This window comes from Heterocephalus glaber, unplaced genomic scaffold (assembly GCF_053883595.1).
Source record: "Heterocephalus glaber isolate CG9 unplaced genomic scaffold, H.glaber_assembly_v1.0 deba00001481, whole genome shotgun sequence".
NCBI lineage: Eukaryota > Metazoa > Chordata > Mammalia > Rodentia > Bathyergidae > Heterocephalus > Heterocephalus glaber.
Window position 1 is genome coordinate 51,867,332 of NW_028258317.1, and position 13,608 is coordinate 51,880,939.

At 45.1% G+C, this 13,608-nt stretch overlaps 1 protein-coding gene and 1 non-coding gene across 4 annotated transcripts in view; both read left to right on the forward strand.

Moving 5' to 3' along the window:
* Positions 1-370: 370 nt before the first annotated feature.
* LOC147825956 (U4 spliceosomal RNA) lies at positions 371-517 on the forward strand. The gene has a single exon (XR_015440157.1). It is a non-coding gene; the product is annotated as a U4 spliceosomal RNA (small nuclear RNA).
* Positions 518-6,445: 5,928 nt separating this feature from the next.
* The window catches only part of Tjp2 (tight junction protein 2), a 155,004-nt gene continuing 147,841 nt past the window's right edge, over positions 6,446-13,608 (forward strand). For 2 of the 3 annotated variants that reach the window (XM_087184081.1, XM_021252742.2), the window contains exon 1: positions 6,446-6,871. The gene's annotated coding sequence lies outside the window, so the exon portion shown is untranslated. The remainder of the gene's footprint in view (positions 6,872-13,608) is intronic. The other variant, XM_087184083.1, reaches the window with a different exon arrangement.

The window sequence follows — 13,608 nt, forward strand, 5'->3', positions numbered from 1 at the left end:
ACACATCCTACTGAAACAATTTTGCATTTTGTATAAACTGAGTTTTTTGTTTTATGAAATTGAAGAATAAAATCACAGGCAAAAGGAGGGAATTAGGAGAGAGTTTATTGGAAATACGAGGACGAGGGAAAGAAAGCTTCAGTTTCCAAGTGGAGCTGACTCCTTCTCTCTGTTCCGGCCTCCCAGACATAAGCAGAGGGGTGGGGACTGCTTCCAACATGGCTTTGTAGGTTTAGGGTCTAAAGAAAATTAGTTATTTAGCTGGTTCACTGGAAACTTTTCCAAGGAAACTGGTCATTGTGCATTTTTAAATTTTTCTAAAGCCCTGCCCCAGGTTAGGGAGGCGCCTTCAACTAACTGGGAATACTTTAGTTTTGCCCAGTGGCAGTATCGTAGCAAATGAGGTTTATCCGAGGCGCGATTATTGCTAATTGAAAACTAACTGGGAATACTTTGTTCCTGGGAGAAAAGGACCTTATCTCCCTCTTATTTTAACTTTTATTCTTTGTTCTTGTGGATTCTTTTACTTTTTGGGGGGGGGGGGGATTGACCTTGCGCTTACGAGCTTACGAGACAGGCACAGTGCCTCTGAGCTAAATCCCCAGCCCAGGACTCTTTGACATTTTAAAGCTTAACTAGCTGCAAGACTGGAACTAGCTCTTACCCCATGTGTGTGCTTGCTGTTTTATCTAGTGAATACAGTGTTAAGCTCTTCTCTGTTACACTTTGAATGTACTTTTTTTTTTTTTTTTTTGGATACTGGGGACGGAACTGAGGGCCTTGAGCTTGTGAGGCAGGCGGCACCACGGAGCTAAATCCCTAGCCCCATGAATGTACTTTAAAAAAAAAAATTGGTACTGAGGATTGAACCCAAGGCCTTTGCACTGAGCTACCTCCCCAGACTCCCCCTGCCCCCAGGGTGACCTCAAACTTGAGATCCTTTAGCCTCAGCCTCCCAGAGTGCTAGAATTACAGGCATGCAGCACCAGGCCTTGGTTCACCCACTCTTTCTGTTTTTTTTCTTCGTACCAGGACCTTGGGCCCAAAAGGGCACCCCTGAGCTAAATCCCCGGCCCTGTCCACCCACTCTTAATTTTGTTTTCTATTCCAGACACACAGGAACAAGCATTCTTGAATATACCTCTCTCAAATACTTGGGTTTGTTTTTTTTTCTGAGTTAGATCTCAGTGGAGGGAGTTACTTGCTCGAAGGATGAGGAAACTGAATAACTCAAGATCCCACAGGCAGCAGGTACCAAAGTCAGGAGAAGAAACAAGGGCTCTTTCTGGGGCTCCAAGGTACCCGCATTGCCAGAAAAGAAGGCATAGTCCTGTCAGAGCAAGTGGCTCCCTTGCACTGCACCTGACTCTTTCCCCTGCCTGTTGTCCGCCCAGCATCCATTGCAGGTGAAGCCCAGCATCCACTGCAGGACCTCAGGACGCTGAGTACCAGAGCACACTGTCCCAGAAGTGCAGAATAGGGCTTTGTCTGGCTCCCACAGAGCTGTCCTGGTGCCAGTGTCAGGGTGAGGCTGTGCTGAGCAGTGAGTTGGAACTCAGAGTTCTTATCCCGTTTTTCACCCTGCTGCCCTTGGTGATCCATGGACACGCTGCACTTTATTTTTCAGAGCAGATTTTACAATGTTTAGTCTTCAGAGTGGAAATGCATATTAAGTACTGAAAATGCTGTCGTGCTGATGACAGAAAAACACAGACAGAGGAATACATATAGCACGTACTGGAAGGAACAGCGTAGATGAGAAGAACAAGATGATGTTAGTTACCACCTTTGCCAGAGTTCCTTTCTTCCTACCTGAGCACATTTGAAACACAATCCAAGTCTTGTTGGAAATACTCATTTCGTTTCAGATACAGAAAGAAATTAAACAGTCATTTCATTTTATGTGTATGTGGTACATATGTATTTATATGCATACATATATAACATGCCACCCACCACAGGTAAGTGGTAGTATTAATGAATTCCATGTACAAAATTAAATCAGTGGCAAATGAATAAATCTGTTTAAATTTTTTCCTAAGTTTTCACTAACTTAATGAATATAAAATTTCTCCAGGAGCCAGGTGTGGTGGTGCACGCCTGTAATCTCAGTACTGGGGAGGCTGAGGGAGGAGGGTTTCCAGGAGTTCCAAGCCAACCTGGACTATACAGTGAGACCTTGTCTCAAAAAAATTTGTTTATCTTCTAAATGCCTCAGATGTTTTTTTTCAGTACTTGGTTTGACTGAACAAGGCTGTAAACAAGATGTTTTGTGTTATATTTTATTGATATCATTTAAGTCTTTCAATTTATGGGCTTCTCCAATGTTTTTATAAAGGCTTGCTACTTGAGGAGACCAGGTAATTTGTCTTTTATTTATTTACATTGTGGATTTTATTGATTGTGCCCTGAAGTGTTAAACACATTCTTCTGTACTTATTTGCATAAGGTTCTGGGTTCAATCCTCACCGTGGCCCAAAACAAACAAAAGCCCCACATTTTTCTGTTCAAGTAGTTTTATAAAATGTACTTGGACCTAGAAGCTGGATCAGATTCAGGATTCCTTTTTGGGCATGACTGTGTCACTTGTGGAGCTGTGTATTTCTATCAGATAGCATGTGCTTGGTGATCTTTTATGTGATGTTAGTGAGCATTTTTTGATGATGATGATTTTATTAAGGTTTTACAAAGGTCTGGTATTCAGATTTTGCCATTCCATATTTATTGGCTGGAGTCACTTCCTCATAGACTCTTTTTTTTGTTTTTGTTTGTTTTTTTGGTACTGGGGATTGAACGCGGGTCCTTGCGCTTACACAGCAGGCGGAGAAACCACTCAGCTAAATCCCCGGCCCTCCGAATAGACTCTTAAGTCAACCTGAATAAGCTTTGTACAAGTATTAGGCTTGCCTTCCCGGGAAGCAGAGCCTAGAGACCAAGCATTTAGTGGGGCCTGTGGTTCTGAGGAGCCTCACTGAGCAGCGTGGGGCTGCTTAGGCCACCTCGTGGTTGCCCCTGTGTAACCACTCAAGAAGGTGGGCAGAATGAATCTCAGAATGGTTCTGATTTAGGGTAAATAAATGTAACTCCCAACCTCCTACATGTCAGATAAGCCGAGTTTGTACTCCCCAAAATTGAAGAATGAATTCTAAGGAACAATGGTGGTTAAGAATAAGAAAAATTTATTTATTTATTTTGGTACTGGGGATCAAACTCAGGACCTTGCACTTTCGAGGCAGGCAGCGGTGCCACTGAGCCAAATCCCCAGCAGAAAAATTTATTGAGAGTTAGATCCTGAGAGACAGGAGGGGATGCAAAAGTGGGTTGCCAAAAAGCCCACTTCTCAAAGGAAGTTTTATAGAGCAAAGTCATGAGGTGGGTATAACATGGGTCAAAACTATGATCAACCAATAAGATTACAAGTATAGCCTGGGATTTAGCTCAGTGGTTTCACCGCCTCCTTCGAAAGCGCAAGGACCTGAGTTTGATCCCCGGTACCAAAAAACAAAAAAAAAAACAAGATTACAGGTATAGCCACTTAGGTAATAGTGATCCAGTGGGGAAGCAGGTCATGTGGCAAATGTACATGGAGAGAACAAAAACCTTTTTAGGAAGGGTGAGGTCAGGAGGTCCTGGTCACCCACTGGGTGGCTGGTGTCTATCTAGACTTTATTGGACCAGGTGATATCAGTTACAGTATAATCTTCAATGTATTGCTTATCCCTTGGTGAGGCAGGTAGGCCAGGTCATTGCTTCTTTGAGACCTGGCCTTGGACAGGTGTGAATCCAGCTGCAGTTGTAATGTGTTCTCATCCTCTGCACTGACTCCCTTGAGGGCCCAGTCCTGTCTGACTGCCTGTAATATTCCTTCCTCACTTAGCTGTCTATAGTAGTTCCACTTGGGATCAGGGGGAGGAGCGTTTATCTCTCAGCTCCCATCTGTCGCCCACTGGTCGAATGTTGGACCATGAAACATTAACTTCCTCACTCTTCAGGGTGACGTGCACACAGGGACCTCCCTAACTTCCTCGGCTTCCCATGCTCTCCCTGACAGAAGAGAAACCCTTCGGTGGAAGGTAAGATATGACCTTTCTTTCTTTCTTTCTTTTTTTTTTTTGGTACCGGGGATCCAACTCAGGTCCTTGAGCTTGCACAGCAGGCGGTGAAACCACTGATCTAAATCTCTGGCCTGAGACATGACCTTTCTTCAGGTTGCTCCTGCACAAAACTGGCCAGAGTCCATCTAGAATTTGGTGTTGCCACAGTGACTAGAATAAGAGACAGGCGAGGCTGATGGGGAGGGCACAAAAGAAGTGCTAGATTTGATCTAGAAAAGGCGAGGAAAATGTGCAATTCTTTCCCTTCCTTTACCATTTACCAGCTTTCAAAATAATGAATTAGTTCTACTGCATTTCCAAAACTGACCAATTAAGAGTTGGTTTTTTTGCCCGGGGATTTAGTTCAGTGGTTTCGCCTGTTGCGCAAACACAAGGACCCTAGTTCGATCCCCGGTACCAAAAAAAAAAGCTGGTTTTTAAAAAAAGTTACAGTTAATGATTCATGGATATATAATATTAAATGTTTCAATATCTAATATGCAATCTTCTTTCCTTCCTTCCTTCTTTCTGTCTGTCTGTCTGTCTTGCTATGTAGTTCAGGCTGGCCTAGAACTCACTATGTAGCCCAGGCAAGCACATTTGGCTATTTTTCCTATTTTTGCTCAAATGTCTAGCACTTTGGCCTGAAAAGGAAAACTGTCTTTAGAGAGCACAGAGCAGGATGTAGAAGTGCCTATTCTCACTAATTTGGTCATCATCTGATGGTGTGTAGACCTTGGACACTGTTTGTAAGAAGAGAAGTATATCATGTGTTTTAAATAATTCCAATTCCAATTTTGATATTGCATAACTTTTTTGAATATATCACTTTTACACTGAAAAAATGTTGATGCCTAAGGATTTTGACGTAATTACTTACTACTAACATTATGATTACTGAAGAGCACTTTACTTTTTTCTCTTCATCATTAGGTATATCCTTAGGAAATGCAGAATCAACCAACCAAATTTAAGGTGAACAGAAATAATTTCCTTATATATGATTAAGCCACTAACTTGATACCTATATTCCTTTGTTGCATTTTGCTTTTGATTACTAAATGTACAGCACATCACTCTGAAGTGAAATCTATAAAACAAGGTTTATTCAGCAAAGTCTAAAATCTATCCTTGCCCCTTCCCTCCTGTTCTCCTTGCCTTGTAAGTTACCATTTTATTTAATAATTCATCTTTCCATTACAACAAATACGTGTATGTTGTTCCTTTTCTATATAGTCTTTCTTAAAATTATACTGTCATTTAGGCGCAATGTCCTCCTCTTCTTCTTCTTTTTTTTGGTACCAGAATGGAACTCCGGACCTCACGCTTTGCTAGGCAGACGATACGCTGCTGGGCTAAATCCCGAGCTCAATGTCCCTCTTCTTTAAGTAACTTGCTATCAGGTATTCTGGAAGTCTCCCCGAATTGAACCTGAGCATTTTTTTTTTTGGTACGGGGAATCAAACTCAGGTCCTCGAGCTTTCGAGGCAGGCAGTGGAACCACTGAGCTAAATCCCCGGCCCCCTGAACCTAAGCTTTTAAAAAGTACTTTTAAAAATGAACTGTTGTTCATTCCATTACTTCTGGGAAAAGTTTGTTGGGGAAGAAAGGCGAATTTGGCAGCCCTAAAGTTGAGGATTGAACTCAGCCTTCCACTGAGCTACATCTCCACCCCCAACCCCCGTTAAAAATTTTATATTTTGAGACAGTCTTACAAGTCCTTAAATTTCCCAGGCTGGGCTCCAAATTGTGATCCTCCTGCCTCAGCCTCCCAGCGTGCTGGAATTACTGGCTGGAATTATATATACACACAACATAAATTTTAGTCATTTTAAAGTCAATTTAGTGACATTAAGTACGTCTACACTGTACAGCCATCACCACTTTCCATCTGGGAGCTTTTTCATTATCCCAAAATAAAGTTCTTGCTAAGCTTTTGAACACACTCGGCTTAGCAGCAGGGGCAGCAGCTAGCCAGGTGCAGCCCGGGGCACTAAAAGAACTCAGCCTTCCCAGCCCGGCAGAGCAGGCATTCCCCTGTGACTGCGGAAGCTGGCTTTCTGTTTACCCTCACCTTTGTCCCGAGCGAGGAACCGGTATTTCCGGACTGGGGCCTCAAACCCAGTCATCCTGGGGAAGGGCGAGGTTGGCGGGGGAGGGGAACGGAAGCTGATCCTAAAAGTTAACTTTTCATCATAAGCATTAACTGTTTTTCCATCTTCCTTGAACCAAAACGACCCCCCCCCCCGCCACCAAACATCCACCCAGAAGGGCCCCAACCGTGTCCCACGATCTGTGAAGGGGGGCGGTCCTCCACTACAGCCCTGGGCAGGATCGCGAAGCAAACCCGGGAGCGTGTGGGCCCGAGCCGCAAGGTCGCCCTCTAGGCCGCAGTCCTACCCCACCACTGGGTGGCTCCCTCTCTGTCTCTCCCGACGCTGCAAACTAGCATTGCGAGAAGCGGCATCTTTTTTCCTGGTCGCCGGCGCCTGGCAGAAGCAGGTGACAGCCTCTGGCCACCCCCTTCCTTTCTGGGCCACGGCTCCCCGGCTCGCCACCGCCCAGCGACTCCTGACCCCACTCTAGTTACTCGTACAGTATTTTTTCTTTCTCTCCAACCTCAAAGCAGGAAATAGCCTGAGTCACAACAATACACAGGAGCGGCCGGACAACGTGCTCCCGCCTCGGCCAGGCGCTGCCAGCGACGCGCACAGGGAGCGCAAGGGCCACCCGGGCCGGGAGCCACTTCGCCCTCAGGACCTCGCCACCGTCTCCAGGCGAGTAACCGCCTCCCTCTCGTTCCGGGCGAGAGCCTGGGGGCTTCGAGAGTGGCGAGGAGAGCTATCCGGGGCGTGGCACTCCGTGTCCAGGGGTCGCCAGGGCCCCTTTCCTCGCGTCCTGACTTACTAGGGAGGGATTTGCGGGGTCCAAGACCCCGCAGGCCCGCTACATGGGTGGTGGGAGCAGTGGCCTTGGTAAATGCGAGTGGATTCTCTCTCTGATCGCCTGTTCGACTCCCCCTCCAGCTTCTGTCTCCCCCTCCCCCTGGGGGCTGACAGGGCGCGCGTCCCCCGTCCCAAGGGAGTTTGCGCATGCACCTGGGGCACCTACGGGTGCCTGGCACTGCCTTCCCCCAGGGAAGCTTTTTCACTTTCTGCTGAACTTTTATGTAATCAGATCGGAAAGGCCTTAGAGTTGCTGAGGGGCCAGAGCCGGTGCCCAGGATGGAGGAGGGCGGAGGCCGCGCTGGTTAGCGGGGCGCAGGTGGGGGCTGCCCGGGCCACCCCGCTGCGTCTCGGGCCCGGCTGAAGACTGCGCTGCCCCAGGTTCTCCCGCCCACTCACCGCAGGCAGCGATCTCTGCCTCGGGCTGCAGAGCTGTGGACAAGATTCCTTAAACGTTTACTTTTGTGCTTCCCGACCCATTTGTAAGGGAGGGGCCGAACTGTCCACGTTAGGGCGTTGTTACTTTCCAGGGGGTGCACCGCTAGGTTCTTCTGTAGAGAACTCAGTGAGCACCGAGCTGGAGATCTTTTCCATAGGAAGAAGGCCACTGAATTCCAGGCATTCTTCGCGCTGGAGAAGGGTGTTTTTCAGACTGCTTTGGGGTTTGCAGGAGGCCACTGTGCGCCGGGCCCACAGGTGGGCGGGCACTGCAGGGACCTCTTCAGTCAGGCTCGGGGCAGTTTCTCCAGCGTATGTCTTTACCACCTGGGGTCGGTAGAGTAGTGAAGTCCTTCAGGAATTTATTTGCAAGTGTGATGTTCTCTGTGTTTTCTGGTGAGGCATCAGTGATGGGGCCCTTGCGTGGGACTTTTTGAAATGCAAGCCCCACCAGGAACCTGCAGAATCCGGGTCCCTAGAGGAGCTGTTTGAAAAGCACTGGCCTATCAGGAGTTAGAATGAAGTTTGCATCCAGTCGTTAATGTTTTGCCCTCTGGGACAGAAGGGCCGTGGGAGCCGCCTGGGTTACAGCCCCTCCACGCCAGGGCGATCGGCCTCCTAGTCAGATTTTGGAAGTACTAGTGACAGCTTAGCCTGCAGGCTTTTGTTTCTGGACACTTATTATTGTGGCAAATATATATAACATGACGTTTGCCATTTTACCCTTTTTAAATGTACGCTTTGGCGGTATTAAGTACATTCACTGTGTTTCACAAGAACCGTCACTATCTCCACAACTTCATCATCCCCAACAGAAACTATACGTTCCCTCTTCTCCCTAGACCCCTGCACTTCTGGATACTACTAACTGTTGTTTTTTTTTTTGGTAGGGATCATGAAAGGTTGAATAGGAATGTACAGTAAAAGTAGAATCATAGAGGCAGAATATAAAGAAACATTTGAGAATTCCTGAGTGGATGAGGCAGAATTGTCCCAGCTCCAGGATCTTAGAGTGCGTGGGCTGTATTTGTTTGTCTGTCCATTTCGATTTTTCTTCTTTCTTTCCCTTTTTTTTTGTACTAGGAATTGAACTCGGGACCTTCACACTGAGCTACATCCCCAGCCCTTTTTATTTTTTGAGGCATGTTACCTAAATCCCTAAATTGCCCAGGCTGGGTGGAACTTATGACCCTTCTGTCTCAGCCTCCCAGGATATAGGGGAAATAAATGTAACTCCCAACCTGCTAGATATCAGATACCCCAAGTTTGTGTTTCCCAGAATGAGAGAATGAATTCTAAGGAAACAATGAAGGTTAAGAGTAGGAAAATTTTATCGAGAGAGCTCCTGAGAGACAGGAGGGGACACGAAAGTGGGTTGCAGTGGACCCCACTTCACAGAGGAAGTTATATAGAGCAAAATCACAGGGTGGGTACCATGTGGGTCAACACTTTAATCAACCAGTAAGATTACAGGTATAGCCGCTTAGGTAATATTGATCCAATGGGGAAGCAGCTCACGTGGCAAGTGTACATAGAGAGAATAAAGACTTTTTTAGGAAGGAAGGGATCAGGAGGTCCTGGTCACCCACTTGGGTGACTGATGTCTATCTAGACTTTATTGGACCAGGTGATATCAGTTATAGTATAATCTTCAGTGTATTGCTTATCCCTTGGTGAGGCAGCTAGGCCTGGTCATTCTGTCTTTATCTTGAGGCCTGGCCTCCCACAGATGCGCCTCCAGCCAGGGTTGTAATGTGTTCTCATCTTCTGCACTGACTCCCCTGAGGCTCCAGCCTTGTCTGACTGCCTGTAATATTTCTACCTAACTTAGCTGTCTATAGTACCCAGAGTGCTGGGATTACAGGCTTCTATTGCACTGCCACACCTGCCTAACCTGTGAGCTCTTTTACTCTGTGTAGACAGTCTTACCCCACAAGGGTTTCCTTCTGTTTTGTCTGGAATGAAGTGAAGTTACCTAGAGCTTCACCTGTACTAATTACACTGGGATTATTTAAGTGTCCTGTTAATATTGGTTTTTGTTTTGTTCTGTTTTTTAACACTCAAACTAAGTGTTTTGGAGGAATGGGTGGGTGCTGGAGATGGAATTTAAGATCTGGCATGCACTAGGCAAGCACTCTACCACTGAGCTATACCCTAGTTCTCAGTATTTCTTTTTTTTTTTTTCCGTACTGTGGCTCAAACTCAGGACCTTGCGGTTGTGAGGCAGGCGCCTGGAACCACTGAGTTAAACCCCCGGCCCTCTTTTTTCTTCTTAAGAAGAGGATGAAGGGAAGTAGTCTCCTTAAGTGGCCCAGACTGGCCTCAAACTTGAGATTCTTCCACCTCTGCCTGCCTAGTACCTGGGGCTACAGGGGTACCCCACCAGCCCTGGCTCTCAAACTCAGTTTTGCAAGTAGTTGGAATTAACCTTAAGAAAAAAGGTCATTGCTGGGCCGGGGATTTAGGTCAGTAGCACAGCGCCTGCCTTTCAAGCACAAGGTCCTGAGTTCGATCCCCCAGGACCAAAAAAATGAAAGAAAAAAGGTCATTGCTGCATAAATACTGGAGGGATTGTCACAGCAAAATTTAAGAAAAAAGGATTTGAAGTTATTTTTCAAAATACCCCAAACTGGTTTTTTTTTTTTTTTTTTTTTTTTGGTACGGGGATTGAACTCAGGTCCTTGCACTTGCAAGGCTGGCAGCAGAACCACTGAGCTAAATCCCCAGCCCCTAACCCCAAACTTTTAAACATTTCTGCCGTAAAGTTAAATGAGTGTTATGGTCCACAGACATTGTTCATAGTTAGGAAAATGTTTGTATAACTTAGGAAAGCTTTGTAATAATGAAAGTCATCTGTTTGCAACTGCTTAAAATGGTAGCTTGTGGTTTGAGGACACACTTTTCAGTGGGAATATAAATGTGAATTGGCGAACTGATAAAAGTTTTATTCATGGTCTCAGAAAGTTGTTGCTATACATCAAGAATATGGTTCAGGGATGCTGGAAGACTTAATAAATGGCTAAGTGGGAAAGCCTTCATCTTCTCCAGAGTGTTCTCTTCAGACCCCTGCCTTTGTTTTAAGACTTTCATCAGATGGGCTGGGGATTTAGCTCAGTGGTTCCACTGCCTGCCTCGAAAGCGGAAGGACCCGAGTTAGATCCCTGGTACCAAAAAAAAAAAAAGACTTTCATCAGAAAGACAGGAATTTATAGATTCCTTTGATTGAAAAGTCCCTTTGAAATGGTTGAAGATAATTCAAACGGGAAAGGTTTGGCAGCAAATTCTCGCTCTTTAGAAGATTCCTGTGTTCACAGAATTCTAGTAAGGCTAAAAGGAAACAGTTTCCTGCTTCCTGAATGTTCTCTTCTGAAATAATAATATAGTTCAGTATTTTATTTGCCAAACAAATGCTGTTTTGCTGTCTACACAGTGAAAAAATATTCCCTAGAAAATGTCTAGTGAGTGGTTTTATAAGGAGTGGCTTTATCAGCTTCCCTGATGTCTGGGAAGTCACCTAGGAGCTTAGTAAAGGGAAACTCAACAAGTATTCCAGACTTTTAGTCAGTCTTTGAATTGTATTTTTTTGGGGGGGTACCGGGGATCAAACTTGGGACTTTGCGCTTGTGAGGCAGGTGCCGGAAGCACTGAGCTAAATCCCTGGCCCAAACATTACTCCATTATCATTTTGTTTTTTTGGTTTTTTTGGTACTGGGGATTGAACTCCGGTCCTTGCACTTGCACAGCAAGCGGCGAAACCACTGAGCTAAATCCCCGGCCCTGCATTCTAATAGGTAGGTTTAACAACCTCTGGGATGATTCTGATACATGATTTATTCGGTTTTGGAGTCAGTGGGATAAACATACACCCACACATTGAATGCAGGAGCAAACCAAGATATAATTTGGGTTTGTGTGTGTGCGCGCACGGGTGTACATACACACACGCTAGGGAATAAACCCAGGGCATTATGCATGCTAAGTAAGGACTTTATCTCTGGGATACACCCCAGCTCTTCATGCATAGCTATTATAAAATTACTCTGAAGTTATAGGAGACTACACCTTTTAACATCAAATAAAATTCACAATGGAGTCATCTTTTTTTTTTTAGTACCAGGGATCGAACTCAGGTCCTTGCGCTTGCGCAGCAGGCAGTGAAACCACTGAGCTAAATCCCAGGCCCACAATGGAGTCATCTTTAAAATTAGGTAGCCAGTTCAAATCTGGCAAGTCTAATCAAAATCTCCTCCTCTCATTCTTTTTCTCATCAGTACATCTTTTTTTGTTGTTGTTGTTACTGGGGATTGACCTCGGTTCCTTGCACTTGTGCAGCAGGCAGCAAAACCACTGAGCTAAATCCCTGGCCCAAAATTTAAGAAAAGCCTTTTTTTTTTTTGGTACTGGGGATTGAACTCGGGACCTTGCACTTGCAAGGCAGGCGCTGGAACCACTGAGCTAAATCCCCAGCCCTTCAACACATCTTGATGTTGATAATCATTGAAATTTAGAATCCCATCAGCTAGAGGAGCCACTGGTCTCAACAGTGAGACCAAGGTACTGCAGTACTTACTTCACAGTCAGTGAACATTTGTTGTGTCCCTGTTGTCAGTAAGGGATTTTTCATTAGATTTATTTTATTAAATTCAGATTTAATTTCATTAAATCTTTATAACCTTGAGAGTGCTGTTTTTTCCCCTCATTGTATAGAAGAGGAAATTGAAGCCACCGTGGATCTTCTTACTTGAGACCTTGGTTCTTTCTGTATAGAATTATGAGTCCTTGACTGTTTACTCCCCCTCTCCTCCTGGAAACTGCTTGTTGATTAACTTCATTTGAGTCTTTGTGTGTGTGTGTGTGCGCGCGCGTGTGTGCACGCGTGCTGGGAATTGAATTCAGGACCTTGTGCTTGCCAGGCAGGTGCAGCTTTCGAATCTTTTGGAATATCAGGATTGATTGCTGAGGCAAATAAAAAGTGAGCCAAAGCAAATAAATTCCAAAGGAGAAAAGACTCTACAGCAGAAGGTTCTTCCCATAGCACCCTGAGATCTCTGATGAGGTAGTCATATAGAGGGAAGAGATGCAACTCCCAAACCTACTTGATATCAGAAATGAGAGTTCATGTTTTCTAAAATCGAAGAATGAATTCTAGGAACAACGGAGGTTAAGAGTAGGAAAAATTTATGGAGAGAAAGAAAGCTTCTGTCTAAGAGAGACAGAAGGGGGACCGGAAAGTGGGTTGCCCACCCACCCCACTTTTCAAAAATGTTTTATATAGCAGAGCCATTGGTGAGGCGGGTACAAAGTGGGATAAAACTATAAGACCCAGTGGAAATTTACAAGGTGGGCATGAGGTGGGGCAAAGCCATGACCAGCCAAGAAGATTACAAGTACAGTCACCCAGGTAATATTGATTAAATGGGGGTTAAATGGGGGAGCAAGTCACGTAGCAAGCATACAAGGATTTTCAGTAAGGGTGGGTCAGGGATATTTCCTGGAAAGGCTGGGTTACCACCTAGGTGATTGGTACCTATTTAGAATATCAGCCACTGCTATTCATCCTCCATGAGTGTGGTAGTTTCTCTCCTTTTACAATGCTGGCCTTCAGTGAATGTGTCTTCACTGTCCTCCATGTGGGCTCCTTGACGGTCCTCCATGTTGGCTCCTCGTGGGATGGCCCTGTCTAACTGCCTACAAGATATCTAATTAACTTACCTATCTACAGTAGTAGCTCTTACTTGGCTAGAATGTGGTGTTAGTGTAGCAAGCCTGGCTCCCAGCAAAATCAAGTTTTGGTCATTTTTCTAATGGAGATGTGTCCAAAGTGTCATTTCTACACATCAACCTGACAAAACACACCTGGTTATCCAAGGTGCTGCTCAGTGTGTAAGTAAGGGACAAGATTCAGTCATGACAGAGCTGACCCCTGCTTCAACCAGCTTAATAAACCAGAGCTCATAACTCAGAGCTGTGTATAAATCTCATAACTCAGAGCTGTGTATAAAATGAGAGGGATAATTATCTCTAGGTCCAGGATTATAGTGAGGACTCAAAAAGCTCTTATTTGTAACAGTGCTTATAAACTATAAATGAAAATAAAAGCCATCTTATAGCTCCATATGGGAGAAATCTGT